We start from the raw sequence: 16,732 nt of genomic DNA, 5'->3' as shown, positions 1-16,732 counted from the left end.
TAGAAACTCTTCCTGTGATAGCTACTGATTACTGTTGATTCTAAATGGGAAAGGATAGATTCTTCTTCAAGACTGGGAAGACACCCACTCTGCGTTACAATCTTCATATAAGAGAGTCCAAAACTTGCATAACTATACTATAATTGCCTTTCCAGGCAATTATAAAATTCATCTGCAGTTTAACAGTCTCCCTGGGCATAGATATTCTTAAGAATAAAAGAACTGTGCATGAATTTGTCCTTTTAGTACATTGTTGCTCTGTTAAGATACTCCTCCACTGCTGCATGTATATAACCACATGTTTGTTGGAGGGTTTCGATACTTCTGAGTATTTTTTAATATCCTCTTATCACTTAGTATTGTATTTATTACTGGCAAGATTATACATGGTAAAGTTACAACTGCTTCCATTTTCTTTTAGATACAACTTATCAAAAAGCTGGGGACAGGGTGCCTGTAGGTCTGTATCTCAAATACTCCCCGAGAGAAGAGAGAAATGCAGGCAGAGCTTAAACTGGACAAGAAGAAAGCAAAAAACCAGATCAAAGTAAGATTTTAGTATTAAAGGAACCAGTCTTGCGTCCTATGTTGTTAGGGTAGAAAACTTCACAGGGATTACATAAGCATAATTACCAGTTTGGAGTCCGATGAAAAAGGGCAAATCCTCCAATATTAACTCACTTGCAAAATGCTGGTTGGAAGACAATGGAATTAACACTGATAACTGTGGTTATGTTTGCCCCAAGTGCTGGGTCAAATCACTGCTGCCTGCTGTGAGCCCCACCTTCAAGTATCCAAGAATGGCTGTGGAGTTTTGAGTGACACTCCACTGAGGCAGTATGATTGCTAAACCAAAGTTAGACTCTGCCGCCAGTGTTTGCCAACTTCCCCAGCTTACAAGTGAGCTGCTCCTCACCCTGGTTCTTTCTTTAAAAAAAAAAAAAAAAAAAGGGATAGAAAGAAACAATTACGCTGTGACGTTTAAAAGAACACAGAAGCAGATCTCTCTCCAGGGATAGTCCTACTTATTTTCTTAGAGTGGTTCCCTTGACTCCTTTCATCCTGTGTCTTTGTTATAGGAACCTGATAAAAACATGCACACTTCTCTTAGGAGAAGAATCAAAGCATCGATGAATATTCTAGTTTGTGAAAGCTGGAGAGAAGAGGCTTCTTGGTCAGGGCATTGCAAAATCAACAGCTTGGGGTCTACAACAGTTATTCCTTTGCCATGTAAGAGAACTAAGATAGCAATATTTGGTGGGTGTACTCTTATTTTTGCAACTCCTTAGAATAAAAAAGTAAAGACACTCCAAAAACAAATCGAGCCATTATAATATAAGCTAAATTAGACAAAAAAATATGATTTTTCTCCCATCATTTAGTCAGTAATTTCCTGGGGATTACTGTTGATAATATGCATCCTTATACATACATATTTGGTGAATATTTATCATGTGACCACTGTGTTCCAAGAACTCGGCCACAAAGAGGAAGAAAGCATGTTTCCTACCATGAGTTTTTCTGCAATGCACTACAAATATTTCCATATAAAATACAACGTGTGCACTCTATGTTAACTAGAATTTAAACAAAAACTTGAAACAAACAGAATAAATACAATGGGTGAGTACTGAACACTTTCAATCCACCTTCTAAAGTGGGGTGCTACCCTAGTTGTGAACATTCATTCTAGAGCTATTTACCATGTAATCAAAATCTGTAATTTAATTACCTTTATCTCGTAAAATCTGAAACTCTCCATAAAAAATAATAATGAGGTTCCCAGTGGTGAAATGAATGGCTTCAAAGATTTATGAGTTGGCTAGAAATATGGCTAACTCCCTACTCTTACATCACAGGTTATAAAAACCCACCAAGCCCAGATGCCTAAGGCTCAGTTGAGAAATGGCCCATTGTGTAGCTTTTGATTTGGGGGCATTCCCCATTGTCTGACTATGACGGTATGGTTAGCTGAATTCCATGGTTAGCATGTCAAGCATATGCCTTTGAATTGTCCACGTAAGGACTACTGAGACACTGAAAAGTACAGAACATGAAAGCTTCGTGGAGCATGGGCAACAGGTTGAGTTCCTGCTTGCTGCTCATCTGCTTCAGTTAGAAGCCAATTTGAGAGAGCTTTCACTTTGTTTTAAGAAGGAGATTTATAGCTCTCCCTGCTGTTAGTTGTTGAAAGCTACCAATATTTACTAAGATAAACCAATAATAGAATACATTCAAATCAGCTTGGATAGGTTAGCAACACCTCCCTGCAAGGAGCTCACATTCTGGGGACGCACCTCACATACAGAGGACAATTCTATAGAAAGATTCTACGGTAGAAGATAACAGAGTTTCCTAGGCTCCCAGAACATCCACATTTACTCAGATATAAATAGCTGTTACTCTTAGTTCAAAGACCTTTCACCCACTTCTACGCATGACACATTTCTTCTCTCTGTTCATGACCTTTATACTGCAGAAATTGAAGGAATCTTAGGAATCATCTGGTCCTGATAATTGAGCAAAAGAGGTCACAGAGACCCAGAGAACTGAAAATGCTTATTCTACATTGCCCTAATGGTTTTCAAAAAAACATTGCTTTCTTTTTCTCCTTATGCTTCTGTTTTCTCTAGTTTTTACCTCTTGTCACATATCTTCTTCTAGGTTCTGGTTTGATATTTGCTAAAGCATTGCTTTCGTTTTGTGTATATGTCATTATTCTTTGTTCCTCTTTAGCAATGCTCACCAACTTAAAGTTCAATTCCTGGAAAATTAGAATAACTTTTACCTCTTTTTGATTGCCATGCACTAGATACTATCACTAGAGTGAAGTTGATTTTTTAAAGCTATTCTGGGGGTGCCTGGGTGGCGCAGTCGGTTGAGCGTCCGACTTCAGCCAGGTCACGATCTCGCGGTCCGTGAGTTCGAGCCCCGCGTCGGGCTCTGGGCTGATGGCTCAGAGCCTGGAGCCTGTTTCCGATTCTGTGTCTCCCTCTCTCTCTCTGCCCCTCCCCCGTTCATGCTCTGTCTCTCTCTGTCCCAAAAATAAATAAACGTTGAAAAAAAAAATTAAAAAAAAAAAATAAAGCTATTCTGGTTCCTGCTCTTTGGACTTCTCAAATTTATTTTAAATATTTAAACATCTTCAACATAATTTAAATGTAGTTATTAAATATGAAAATAAAAGTTTACTTGATTAATATATTCTATTTCTTCCCTTTCACATAGGAAAGAGTAAGGGAGACCTATTTGTTAACATTATACCATGGCCCAGGTGTCATACTAAATGCTTCCATTTGTCATTATTTAAGTCCACAAAAAATTCTCTAATTGGGTATTATGAGCCACATTTTTACAGAGGAGATAACACAAGGAAAACTAAGAAAATTAGATAAATGCTAAAATTTTCAGCATCAGTATGAAATGGATGACCTTGAGTTTATGCATCCATACAACAAGCAATAGCAAAGATTAGTAGGAAGACATAAGGATACATGGTCACATACAAACATTTCCTTGCCCAGATCTAAATCTTTACCTTTTGCCAATATAAAGCTCTCAGCAGACACATTTTGCTATGCTACCCTGAGGTTTTAAAATTATTTTCATCACTCTTATATAGAGATTATAGTTACATTAAATAAGAATGTAAAGAAATTTCTTATTAAACTATTCCTCTTGGCACTGGGTATTTCTGGGTCCAGAGTTTATGAAGGTAAATAAAACTTATCTTCATGGAGTGAGAGATAGACATACAGAAAAGTTATTATAGTAATATGATAGGTGGTTTAATGGAAGGTTTATGGCACAGTGGAGGACATACAGAGGGGGAAGTTTCAGCAGGAGAGATGCCAAGCTTCATAGAGGGATTAATATTTCCAGCTTCTTCCAAAAGCGTAAGTCAGAGACTGACTACCAGTTATTGGCCAACACAGAGAAAGGTTAAAGGCAGAAGGTATTTCTCCATCTTTAAAAAGAGCAATTTCGGGGCGCCTGGGTGGCGCAGTCGGTTAAGCGCCCGACTTCAGCCAGGTCACGATCTCGCGGTCCGTGAGTTCGAGCCCCGCGTCGGGCTCTGGGCTGATGGCTCAGAGCCTGGAGCCTGCTTCCGATTCTGTGTCTCCCTCTCTCTCTGCCCCTCGCCCGTTCATGCTCTGTCTCTCTCTGTCCCCAAAATAAATAAACGTTGAAAAAAAAATTTTAAAAGAGCAATTTCTACCAAAAAGCTAGTGACCTCAAGGAAGAAAATATAAAAAGTTGTTGCCAGCAACATCAAAATAAGATTAGAGGAAATTAATTTCAAATTAATTGGATGCCTGCTAAGTTCAGGCATTGTTAGGGGAAAAATGTGGTTTCTTCTTAAAATTCAAAAGCAATTTGTATTAAGCTGCCAAGAATTATAACTTTGCATAAATAAGTCCAAGAAGGAACTAAAAATTCTTCCTCAAAGCCCCCAAATTTACTTAATGCTGAAAAAAAGAGTAACAACATACTGGATACATTTTATAACATCTTTGGTGTTTCCATACCTTCACAGATAGTGGAAGGTCATTTAAATTTAGAAAATGAGAGTAAATATGTTGACATACCAATAAATTGGTAAGCATACCAATTATTGTGATTCATTGATTTGATTTGAAAATAATGGAGACTGAAAGTTAAGGTGTATATATAACTTTGGAAGCACTTTAATGATTTTTAAATCTAAAACTAATCAGCCTGAACATATCAAAAGGTACATGCTTATGACACTTAGAGATCTCTTTGTTGTATTAAGTAAATTTTAAGAAGATCTTAGTATATTTGTGTATGTCTTACTCTGGATAAAACATATCCTCTTACTATGAATGTTAGGCTTTAAAGAAAGCAAACAGTCATATTCATGCCTCGGGAAACAAGAAACCTGCGGTTGTACAAATACTGATTCACAGAAGATAAAAACTTCAATGATGCATTCCTATATAAAGAAATTAAATGCAGTAGATGTGTTTCCACTTGAAAGCAGAGGAAAACTTTTTAAATAAAATTTTCTCAGTCCTTCTATTTTTGACAATAAAACATTCTTGAAATGGTAAAGTCTAGATCATAGCATTAAGTCAGGGACATTGGCTTTCTAGAAGCACTGATTATCCTCTTATATCTTTTATTTCCCCCACTTTAGAAGTCTTTTCCCAATCCCAGATTACTCATTTTAAAATCTACTCCTACAGATGCCACTCAAATATAAAGCCTTCTGGTCAGATTCATGCCAAGGCTCTCCTTACAAGACACAGAGGCTATGTGAGGACAGGACACTCTCTCACATGCAACCCCTACTCTGACCTCTGTCAGGCACTTTATCCTGGAGTCTCTCCCTGTTTATTGCTCAACTGGATTAGGTAATAGGAAGCCAAGTCTTGCTTCCCTCTATCAAATAGGTAACTCCCAAACTCCCTGGAGGCAGGGACTGGACTCCTCTCTCTCTGAACTATACCTAGCTCAATGTTTAAACCCACAATAAGTGTCAGATATATGGGTAAGCTCCTAGAATGAGACAACTGGACACATCATTATTCAAATCTAGTTTTAAATACCACTGAAAGGGTATCTTGTGCCCCTTCCTCCTTTGGGCTACATACAAGCAAAGTTCTTTCTAGTGAGTCCTTTCCAAAGTCACTGCACTTATCTCCAGAATCTGATTGCAGGGCAGGTGACGTAGCACTGATGTGTGTTGGTTGACTTTTTAAATAATCACATCACAGTTTTTATTTCTTGCACTATCACATTGTATTTACTTTGTGAAATGATAATCTTATCAGAAGCATGTTTTTACCAAAAAAAAAAAAAAAAAAAAAAAAAAAAACCGGACGAAGAGATTAGAACACAGAATACCCTCTCTAAACTGGTGGCTGTGGCTTTCCCTGTCCTGGTCGTGAGCACTTGGCAGGTAATGGCCCTGTTTTCCTCAGTTTACTTATGCAACTGTGTAGGGCCTTGAGCAGAGTGATAGGGCCCCAAGAGCTCTGTGAATCTGTTTCTAAACATAGCTGCCTTCACATCACACACAGCCTATTATACACCACTGCTCTGGAGCCATGATGGACACAGTGTTTTCGGAGGCTGTTCTCTCTGAGGCATGCCTCAGCTCTGAGATCCTCATATTCGCCTCTGGGGATGGAGGTGAGAAAGCTTGCCTTTAGGAATGTGTCTGCGGCAAGGCAGACCGCAGTAGCTCTCTGGGATTCCTCCACATCTAAACTCCTTTGTTCCCACCTCTATTCAAGTGTATTGCCCTTTGCGCTACTTTGAAATAATGTTGAGAACAATGTGTCAGTTTGATAACTGCTTTTCATATCTTTATTAACACTGAATATTCACATAAAGTCTATTTCTTGTCTTCACTCAAGGTCCTTCCCCAATTTGCAGCTTCCTATTTTGCAGTTCAAAGAGAAGGAAAAGGGTAGAGGGATAAAATCATGTGGATTAATATCTCACAATATCATTTCATCATATTATAAAAACTGTAAAATGTAGGAAACAATCAAGGAAACAATGAAGTCCTAAGAGTATGTTCACAGAACTCACAGATCCTTAATCTTCCCTAGAAGATTAGTTGAATATAAATAAGTAGAAGGAAGTGGGGTTCTCAGAATATAAAATTAGGTAATTACATAAAGCATTTAGCACTATCATTGGTATGGTTGGAAAAAAAAGGCATGTGGAAAATGTAAGCCTGGTTTGACCTATTCAGGTAGAGGGAAGTATATTTAGACCAGGTTATGGGAAACTTAAATGCCTGAGCATAATCTGACAGAAAATAATGAAGGAAAAGATGAGTGATTTAAAGACCTCTGGTTAAACATGGAAGATTGAATCCATTTTCACATGCACCTGAAATTTCATTAAAATGAAAGTCATAGAATTAAAAAAAAAAAAAAAACCATGAACATATGTGTTCAGCCCAGATATTTAGATGACAAAATCCAGAAAATAAGTCAATATTTAGAAAGCAAATGGACTCATGATAATGGGCCCTAAAATGTCAGATTCTCAACATCTATGCCTACAACAGAAAGTCAATATGAAGCAAAAAGGATCTGCTAAGTAACTCCAGAAAGGGTCATGAACCAGCAGCATGGAGTGCCATGGGAAGCAGGGTCTAACTTGGTTGACTGTCTAAGTCCTAAACCCCAGATCTTCTCTTCAAATACTCCACTCAGCCAATGCACTCTCCTTCCTCACCCTGTTAAAAGGTAGGGTGTTTCTGCTTTGACAATATTGAGCAAAGAACTCTGGATTTAAAAACAGAAGGCCCAGTTAGGGGCATGAGGGAGATCCGTGCAGAAATAAGTTGAAGTGAAATTCCACATACTGATTCCTTTTCTACTGCCTCTTCCAGAGCTCCAGCGAACAAGAAATGACAGGATTTCTTTCTGGGGGAACTGACTGGTCCAAGAGAACACATTACATTACTTCCTAGTAGAAGTGGGTAATGGGGGAGGAAAATGAAATGACCAGAAGCTTACTTGATCCCTCTAGAGGGACACTGTCCAATAAAAGCAGAACGTGAGCCTCATGTTATATATACTTTTGAAATCTTCACTAGCTACATTAAAAGCATAAATAAATGGGTGATATTAATTTTAATATATCACTTAGCCCAATATCATAAATACTATCCTTTTAATATAATAATTATATATAAATTATGTGTTAATATATTAATTATATTATCCTTATTATAATGTATTATAATAATTGACATAAAATTATTAAGGAGATATTTTACTTTTTTTATATACAAAGACTTACAAGTCTGGTTTTTGTTTTACTGTTGTAGCACATCTCAGTTTGGACTAAGTCTATTTCAAGTTCTCAATAGCCACCTGTGGCTAGTGGCTACCATATTGGTCAATGAAACTCTAGAATGAGATTCGTATTTATATGCCACAATTTTAAATGTAAATGGACAATCACCAAACATTTGAGGAACACTTCTGACATGCACGACAGTATTCAAAACAGGCAAGGAGGGGCGCCTGGGTGGCGCAGTCGGTTAAGCGTCCGACTTCAGCCAGGTCACGATCTCGCAGTCCATGAGTTCGAGCCCCGCCTCAGGCTCTGGGCTGATGGCTCAGAGCCTGGAGCCTGTTTCCGATTCTGTGTCTCCCTCTCTCTCTGCCCCTGCCCCGCTCATGCTCTGTCTCTCTCTCCCAAAAATAAATAAACGTTGAAAAAATAAATAAATAAATAAATAAATAAATAAATAAATAAATAAATAAAACAGGCAAGGAGACAATAAGGACAAATATAAGAAAAGGGAATAAAAAACACTAAATATTTTTTTGTGATTACTCTGTTCAGACAACTAAGGGAAGATACTCCATCATGAAACCAGTGAAACAGAAAATCATAAAGTCATAGAAAGGGAAATAAAAGGTAGCAATAAAGAAATTTAAATAATGGTTGTAGAAATAACACAGTCAGCAAGGCATTTGGAATATCACAGGCATGACATCAGTACAGGAGCCACAAGAGCACCATCAGAGGAACAGAACAGATCCAACATTCATAGGAAGGGTTTTCCAGGGAAAGAAAAATAAAACCAGAAAAAAAAGGGGGGGGGGTGGTAAGGATAGAATGCATGAGTGTTATCCAGAATTGAAGGATCTAAGTCTCCAGAGTACAAGAAGTCAGCCAGCTTAGCATGGTGGATTGAAATGGCCACAGGCCATTGTCCTACCTGTCTGTCTTCACATGCTTGCAGAGTATCAAGAATAACAGAAGATCTTAAAAGCCTCCCGGGGGACTTGGGAATAACGTCACACCAAGTCAGAACACTGGGAATTTAGGAGACATGTGAGCAATCTCTTTAAAAATCTGAGGGAAAGGATTTCCAACTGTAATTCTATATGCAAACATGTTTTCAAGAAGGAGAATTTTAATATCTGCAAGTTCCCAAATTTTACTTGTCTTTTATCCTTTCCTAAGGAGTTCAAAGAACTCCCAGAACAGAAACTCCACCAAAGTAAGGAAGTAAACAAAGAAATCAGAACACAGAGGATGGAGAATATAGCTTGTCTGACAACCGAGAGACAAAAGGAATTTCCAGGAAGAAATTTAAAAGAAGTTCTAGGATAAGAATTATGTCACAGGCCTTGGGGGTGGTGGTGAAGTTAGTATTGGGTCAGGAGGATGACAGGATTTTAGGAGGCGATTATCATCACCAGGAAAAAATAAATTTTACCAGAAAGAAAGCACTCATTCCAAACTTGTGGCTCTCCTTTTAAGAAAATTTATAACATGAAGGTAGATAGTCAATACTATCAAGAAAGGTGACTATATCAAGTGGGTAAAATGGAGGCAGGGTTCTGTAGTGTAGTATAAAAACTAGATCCTTCTCCATAGGAACAAATCAAAGGCCATGTGTAAAAGAGAATACTTTTTATAAAATCAAGAATTAACACTGTAAGTATGTTATCTAGAAATAGTTCAAGGTATTTTTCTCCTGGAAAGAGGCATGGGGAATGGGAGAAGCTAGGGAAAATAGGACAATGGTCTTTTTTTCTTTAGGTGCTAAAATACTGTTTGACTTTTTTCAATCACATTCATTTGATAATCAAATACATTTTAAAACAGTATTATATCTGTTTCTTTTAATATTTTTCATGTTTATTGCAGGGGGGAGAGAGAGAGGGAGGGAGGGAGGGAGGGAGGGAGAGGGAGAGGGAGAGAACCTACACATGAGCAGGGGAGCAGGGAAGGGGCAGAGACAGAGGGAGACAGAGGAAGTGGGCCCTGCACTGGCAGCAGAAAGCCCAAAGTGGGGCTCAAACTCATGAACCTCAAGATCAGGACCTGAGCCAAAGTCCAAAGCTTAACCTCCTGAGCCACCCTGGTGCCCAAAACAAGATTACATTTGAATTAAGCTGTCTGCAATAACTACTTACCAATCCTTTACTTCTTTTCCTACCTTGTGTCTCTTCCCTTCACTCCCTTGGTTGTGCCACATCTTCATTTTCTTAACAATTTCCCAGGAAATGTATCTGCTCAGGAAACTGCTTTATTTTCTACTTTACAGAAAGGATTGAGGCCATGGGCTATAGTCTCAATGTCTCTACAAAAACATGGTACCTGCTTCACACACATACGTAAATAATCACCTGGAAACCTTAGCTCTTATAAAGGTATTTTCATGTAGGTAGTGGTTCAGATTGAGGTTTCTGAGACAGAATGGGTGCTAGAAATTTCTAAAACTGCTATTTTGCTGACATTACTCCTATTTAATCTGAAATTTTTTTGAAGTCTTTACAAACAGTTGCTATAGAATTCTGTAGATCAGAAAGTCAACACACGGAAATTTGCTTGTGTTTGGAATTTGACCAAGATATTATATAACCTGTTACTTACCAGCTCCCAGCCTGTACATCTGTAAATTGAGAACACTTTCCCCTGGTGAAATTATATTCATTAGTCAGTAATTTTAAAAACAAACCTGGGACGCTGTATGGTAGTAAGTATATACAAAAGAAAGGAAACAGACATATAGATTTAGATAACAGATGATCCAGTAAACTTAGATTGGAAGATTCTTTATAGATCACCTAGTACAACCCCCTCATTTTAGCCAAGAAGCACAGAGAGGACCTGAAAATTTATCTTCTCAGTGTCACAGATAGTAAGAGAAGAGGGACCAAAGTTCATGTCCCCTAAATCTGAAACCTGCAAGGGATATTAAAAGTCATTTAATCTAAATGATTTATTTCTCAGATGAGGAAATGGAGTTTCAGATTTATATATACATAAATGTGTGTGTGTGTGTGTGTGTGTGTGTGTGTGTGTGTGTATACATATACACATATATATGTATATATATAGTTTGGCTTTTAAAATCTTAACCCTAAGATAATTTTGCACCCATTTTACAGATGGGGAAGCTGAGATACTGAAAGGTTACACAATTTATTCAATGTCACAAAATATGTAGCACTTGAATTCAGATTTATTTAATAAATAATAATTATATAGCCTAGTTTTTACACTTGGGAACTACTATTGGAGAAAATTCCAAGAGTTTTCATGAAGCTTTCCCCTAAGCTTAATTGAGAGAAATGATAAAGAGTAGAATAAAGAAAGTTCCAAGCTTCGGATGAAAAAGGAGGAAAGGTATTTGGACACTCATTAACTCATATATTCACTTAAACACTTACTGACCACTGACTATAACCAGACATTGATCTTGGTTCCGGGACACAAAGATGAAAAAAAATGTCTTTCAGAGATCGTGGTTTTGTTTAGAGGAGATACACTATAAATTAATGGAAAGGCGTCAAAGGATACGTAGACATTTTCTAACCACCCAAGAGGTTGTAAAGTCAGGACAAGTAGAAAGAACAGCATGTATAAATTCAAAGCCAGAAGGGAATGATGTATTTGGAAAACCACAAAATTCTTTGCAGGGAAATGGCACAAAGTGAGAAAGATGAACAGAAACCAGCTTTTGAAGCCCTTTGCATGATTCTAAGAAACTTGAGTTTTATTCTGTAAGCAGAATAGAGTCATTAAGTCACTTTAAGTCACGGAAATGACAAGATAAGAGTTGTTACTTATAAAGGGTCATATTAAAGGCAATAAGTTGGGATGAGAGTCTACACAGGAGACTAATGAATACTGGGAAGACATGAGGCTCTGAACTAAAACTTGTATTCAGTCAATGAAGAGGAGATGGACTCACTTTAGACAGACTTTTGGAGTAGTAGGAAGATACTTGCAGTGTGCGGTGGCATCCATGGCGAGGAGGGCTATAAAACGAAGCCAGCCCCAGGAGTTCTCCTCCTGAGTGGGAGAAATACTCTCCTGAAAAGCTTTTTGATGGTGCTCTGGAGCCTAACAGCAGGGGTAGGAATAGGAGAAGTAATGAAAACTGGGTAAAAACTGAACCAAGAGCTCCCGTAAAAGCAGAAACAAAACACTAAAATCCAAAGGAACCTAGAACTGGACACTTCTCTTATACCGGCACCGGTTGAAGTGTCAAATATAGTATAATGCTAACAAATAGCACAACAGTTAAGCTGTTAACAGGAACACTCACACACTTCCACTGCTATTAGGAAGTATTTAATCTCTTAATTTCTCATCTTCCCCACTTCACATTCCAGGCAGTGGTTTAGCTTTTAAGGTAGTGGTGTGGAATCAGGGCAGCACTTTAGCATCATCATGGGGGTTGGGGAGATGTGGAGGTAAGTGTGGGGAACAAAGGTCAAGATATGGAGGTCTGTATTGCAAAGGCCATGGACCAATATGTAGGAGACACTTATCATTTCATTTGCTTAGACTAGGCTCAGTAATTTACAGAAGGACCTTGTCAAGAATATGCAATAAATGAAAGGATTACATGAACCTGCTTTTTGGTGCAGTTGTTTGACCAGTGCCTGCATAAAATGTAAATGCATTAGGACCGTTTAAAGAGGTATAGGATAAGGGAAAAAAGAGAATCTAAGCTAGTGGAAAACAAGAATATTCTCCAAGAAACACTCTGTGTGGTTTTTGCAATTAAAAACAATCACTACTGTTTGCCCCTAAGGCTAATAATACGCCCTGGAAAAACAAGGATTAGATGTAAGAGGAGAAAGGTGCCATTTTATTCTGGCATAAGTCATACAACAATCATTTTAAGAATATCCATGGTGGATGAAGTTTGCAGAAACACGCCAAGTGCAGGAATGTTTCAGGTAAGAAAAGTGATTGACCCTAAATTTTAAATTTCCATTTAAAATAGGTATCTCTTGCTAAACTGGGCACACAAAGTACTCCTTTTGACCATCACAAAAAGCAGTCATTATGTTTATTTACAGCAGTCTTCCAGATTGTAATGTTAAAATATACACATACCCCCAAGTACATTATGCAAATTTGACTCTGCAAAAAATAAAGAATGGTCTCCAAGAATACTGATTTCCCAACTAACTAATGGATTTTTTTTATACTTATTGGTATTGTTCTCCTTTTATTAACAGGGAATTAAGTCAGTTATCATGACCTTGCTCTAACTATTGAACCATTCAGATGTCGCATTCAAAACGATGGCAGTGGTTGTACAAGACTTGAATCCACTCACATCGCCTAGGCTCATAACAGACATCTGTAATCTTTAAAAAGACTTAAACCTTGTTATTTAATTAACAGTGGAAATGTTTAACTCGAGTTTTAACTTCTCAATGTCAGTTTCCTGTTCAGTTACCGTCTCACATAAAACAAAGCTACATGTTTCACTTGAAAACAGGAAAGATGAACTAGGATCATGCAAAAGGGTAAATCTTAAGGGGAAAGTAAAAAATGCACATCTTTGTTTGCTTAGATCCTATCTTCAAAGATAACTAAGGGCAAATTCTATAAAGTTCAATGAAAATAGCTTCTCTTTATTAATAATATGATAAATAAAGCAGAGGTGAATAACAAATCTCTATTTTGTATTGCCTTTTTTTTTATTTTAAGACCAATTGAAAAAACTCAAAGGTGGAAGGAAAATCTTAACCTTATATATGGGACTGAAACCTTGCATTTATTATGCAGCTCATGTTTAAAAATCATATACATATAAAGAGAGTGATATATTTCACAATATTCCAAATCCAAATGTCTCCAATATACATTATGGAAAGGTAATTTTTGCATGTGTGACTTATGGAATCAAGCTTAATTTGTAGCCTTAACGCCCTCCCCCCACTCCTGTCCCATCCCCACCCACAACACCTCCTCTATAGACTTGATAACAAGTTCTTAAGCAAATTAGAAGCATGGGTCATTTGTTAATGTTTCTACTCATTTGAAATCCACACATTACTAAAACACTGAATACTCGATCATGAACTTGAATCACTCACTAGATGTTCTTTTAAACAAAAGTTATGATGATTTTCTATTATGTAAAAGAAAAAGTAAGATGATTCAATTTATTTTAGGTGGCATCTAGAATATCTAAGTAGAAAATTGACACATATATTTTAAACCACATTTATTTAAGTTAAACTTAGATGCAGATTTCCAGAAATACTGTATTTACAATAATTCACAACTCCAAGATTTTACAATCTCTGTTTAATTACATTCTTATCCTGTATAGTAAGTGGAAAGACTGCTTAATTTTTCCACAAGTAACTTTCACTACATGAAATTAAGATTTTATTCCATTTATTTCTTATCTGTCAATGGTATATTTTTTTCATTTATGTAACACATTAGTTTTTAGAGTGTAAATGCAAGGAACTGAATCAATTCCCTAAACAGTTTGTGCATGTTGTAGTTATTATACACAGATTGATCTCTTGTGGTTCTCATTGACCATCAAATTACTAGCATCAAATTAATGAGATTTTGTATTAAAATACTGTGCAGTGACTATACCATAGGGCTTAGGGAGAAAATTACAAAGAAACTCTATTAGAATCTTATAACCAAAGTAGTGGAAAGTGGATTTCATAGAGGTAAGTTTCATTACTGAAGCAACAAAGAATTTTGTCATATGAAAGAGAAAATAGCTCCTGATGTCCAGGACCTGGTCTGCTGCTATCTGGTAGGTCTTGTTGTTTCTGGACATTGGCCTGGTACTCACAGCCAGGCCTTGGTATCCTCTTGTTGAACATCAACAATTTGACAGAACATCAACTTTAGAAAAGGCCACTCTATGATCATGATGGTTCATGACAAAAACCAAGCGCTCTATAATGATGTCTAAACACAGAGCATTTATGAACACTAAGATACCACATAACTCCCTTTCCCAGCTAATATGGGTCATTGCTGCTGCTTTGCCAATCACAGCCTTAGCCAGTCTCTTCTTCCCTACTCCTAGATAAGGTTTATTAGACCCCCAGTGGTAAAATTACCTTGCTTCCCCACAACATCCAATTCAGAGCACAACTCTGTTTCCTTAACCCCACTTCCAATCTAATCACCCCAAATCCAAATTCTATATGAGTTTCTTTTTACCACCTTCTTACTGAGTCACCCTTGTTTCCCTGTGGTATACTTTGCCCTCTTTGAGATGAATCATCAACTCAACTTGTTCAACTACAGGTGTGTTCCTGCAGGTCTTTGGCTAAAGACCATTGACAGTGATAAAGTATCTCACAAGCTTGGCTCTTCCTGCCAGTGTCATCAAGAAGCTCTGACGTATTTGGTACCACAATACTCCAGAATGTTGTGGAAGACTAAATGGAACTTAAAGGAAGGATAATTAGAAGACGCCTTAGGGATGAGGAACAGGAGAAATGATTATGGGTGTGCAAAATGGCATCAGACAAAGATCTTAAGGTTAGAGCAGCCATATCAAATATAGAATAAAAGAATATGCCAAGCTAGGGGACATAAGCCAGGGCACAGGGGGGACACATCAAGAGCTGAAGGACATTGAACCACTGAAGAGCTTTATAATCCTGTTTCAAAAGAAGCTAGGGGAGAATGTTGTCTTTTTCACTAAAATCCCACTAGAGGGAAGGAGTCGAGGTCACAACATTGAAGATAATATACTATTGTGGTATGTACAAAACATAGGCATAGGGTCATATAATTAGGGAACTAATGGCCCTCCAAGTAAAGGGCCATCAAGATAATGGTCGGTTAATTTTAAACAACTTCTTAAAAGGGATTAAGATAAAGTCTGTATTTAATAGGGATTAAAATTTTATGGTAATCAGGGTAGGAAGTACAGGGTTCGAGTGTAGATTAAGAAAATAGCAAGAGTGATCCTAAGGGTGGTGATGAGGAAGGTAATTAAAACAGCAATGTAACAACGGATTTCTGAAAAGCAAGCATTATGAGAACTGAGTTAAACATTTTTGGTTATTCACATATATAACAATTTTTTTGAGAACAGCTGTGTTAAATCCAATCTGATTTAAATAGCTGTTAAAACTGAACTGAGTGCTAGGAGATATACTTCTCACTCTCTAATCTCTAGCCCTTACTTGCCAGGAGTTTTTTTCCAAAAGAAGGAAGGATTTAAAACTAGATCAGACTCGGAGTTTGACTCAACTTCATAGTGCATGTCCTTTCCTTATCTTATCTTGCCCTCAACCCTTTGCCTACATAGCAAGCACCTGCTGGGCGGTCATGCCTGGAACCTGAACCAAGTTGTGATCTGGCTCCCTTCACCTCCATGTCACAACCCAGAGGATATGCAGATTCTTGCTCCAGGCTTTTTGCAGTTACTTCTACAGGTTAAAATACTGGGTCATTTCCCCTATCAAACTCTTCCTCGTTCTTGAAAATTTCAGATTGCTTTTGGAGCTACTTTCCTATCATAGGAAATGATAACTTTCATAGGAAATCATTAACTTTGTTTTTCACTTATTTATACTTTTATTTCTCCAGGACACTGGCAAATGTTTCACTAATCTGTAGCCTTTGCAAGAGCAAAATAAATTCCTCTGGCATTCTTGGTCTGGACTTCTAATTGGGACAAAATAGGAGAATGACCAAAACAAAATCCTGGTACAACACTCAAGTAGCTCACAGCATGGCTAGGAAGATAAGTTCCTAAGCAGACTGTTATGATACATTGTGACACCTGCACTCAGGTAGGGGGAAGAATAGTGGATTGGGGAAGAGAGATGAAGGACATTTTGTTAGAAGAAGTGTGATCTTCCTTGAGAGTCATAGAATACAGGCCCAGGTAAAGAAAGTGGGAGAAGGTAAAGGGATCAGAGCCATTCCCCCCAAATATATAAATCCAGAAGAACACACACAGTGAGGA

At 37.5% G+C, this 16,732-nt stretch overlaps 2 protein-coding genes across 4 annotated transcripts in view; one reads left to right on the top strand and one right to left on the bottom strand.

Annotated features, from left to right (window-relative positions):
- GNAT3 (G protein subunit alpha transducin 3) overlaps window positions 1-16,732 on the top strand; it is a 300,648-nt gene that overhangs the window by 136,221 nt on the left and 147,695 nt on the right. The window contains exon 5 of one of the 2 annotated variants that reach the window (XM_045052312.1): window positions 422-547. The exons of the other annotated variant lie outside the window; for it this stretch is intronic. The gene's annotated coding sequence lies outside the window, so the exon portion shown is untranslated. The remainder of the gene's footprint in view (window positions 1-421; window positions 548-16,732) is intronic. 2 annotated transcript variants of the gene reach the window in all.
- The window catches only part of CD36 (CD36 molecule), a 76,757-nt gene that overhangs the window by 53,117 nt on the left and 6,908 nt on the right, over window positions 1-16,732 (bottom strand). Inside the window, exon 1 of one of the 2 annotated variants that reach the window (XM_011280346.4) lies at window positions 634-765. The exons of the other annotated variant lie outside the window; for it this stretch is intronic. The gene's annotated coding sequence lies outside the window, so the exon portion shown is untranslated. Of the gene's footprint in view, window positions 1-633; window positions 766-16,732 lie in introns of those variants that run through there. 2 annotated transcript variants of the gene reach the window in all.

Source organism: Felis catus, chromosome A2 (genome assembly GCF_018350175.1).
Source record: "Felis catus isolate Fca126 chromosome A2, F.catus_Fca126_mat1.0, whole genome shotgun sequence".
NCBI classification, from domain to species: domain Eukaryota; kingdom Metazoa; phylum Chordata; class Mammalia; order Carnivora; family Felidae; genus Felis; species Felis catus.
Note: the sequence above shows the minus strand (reverse complement) of the source record. Positions and strands in the feature narration are given on the sequence as shown.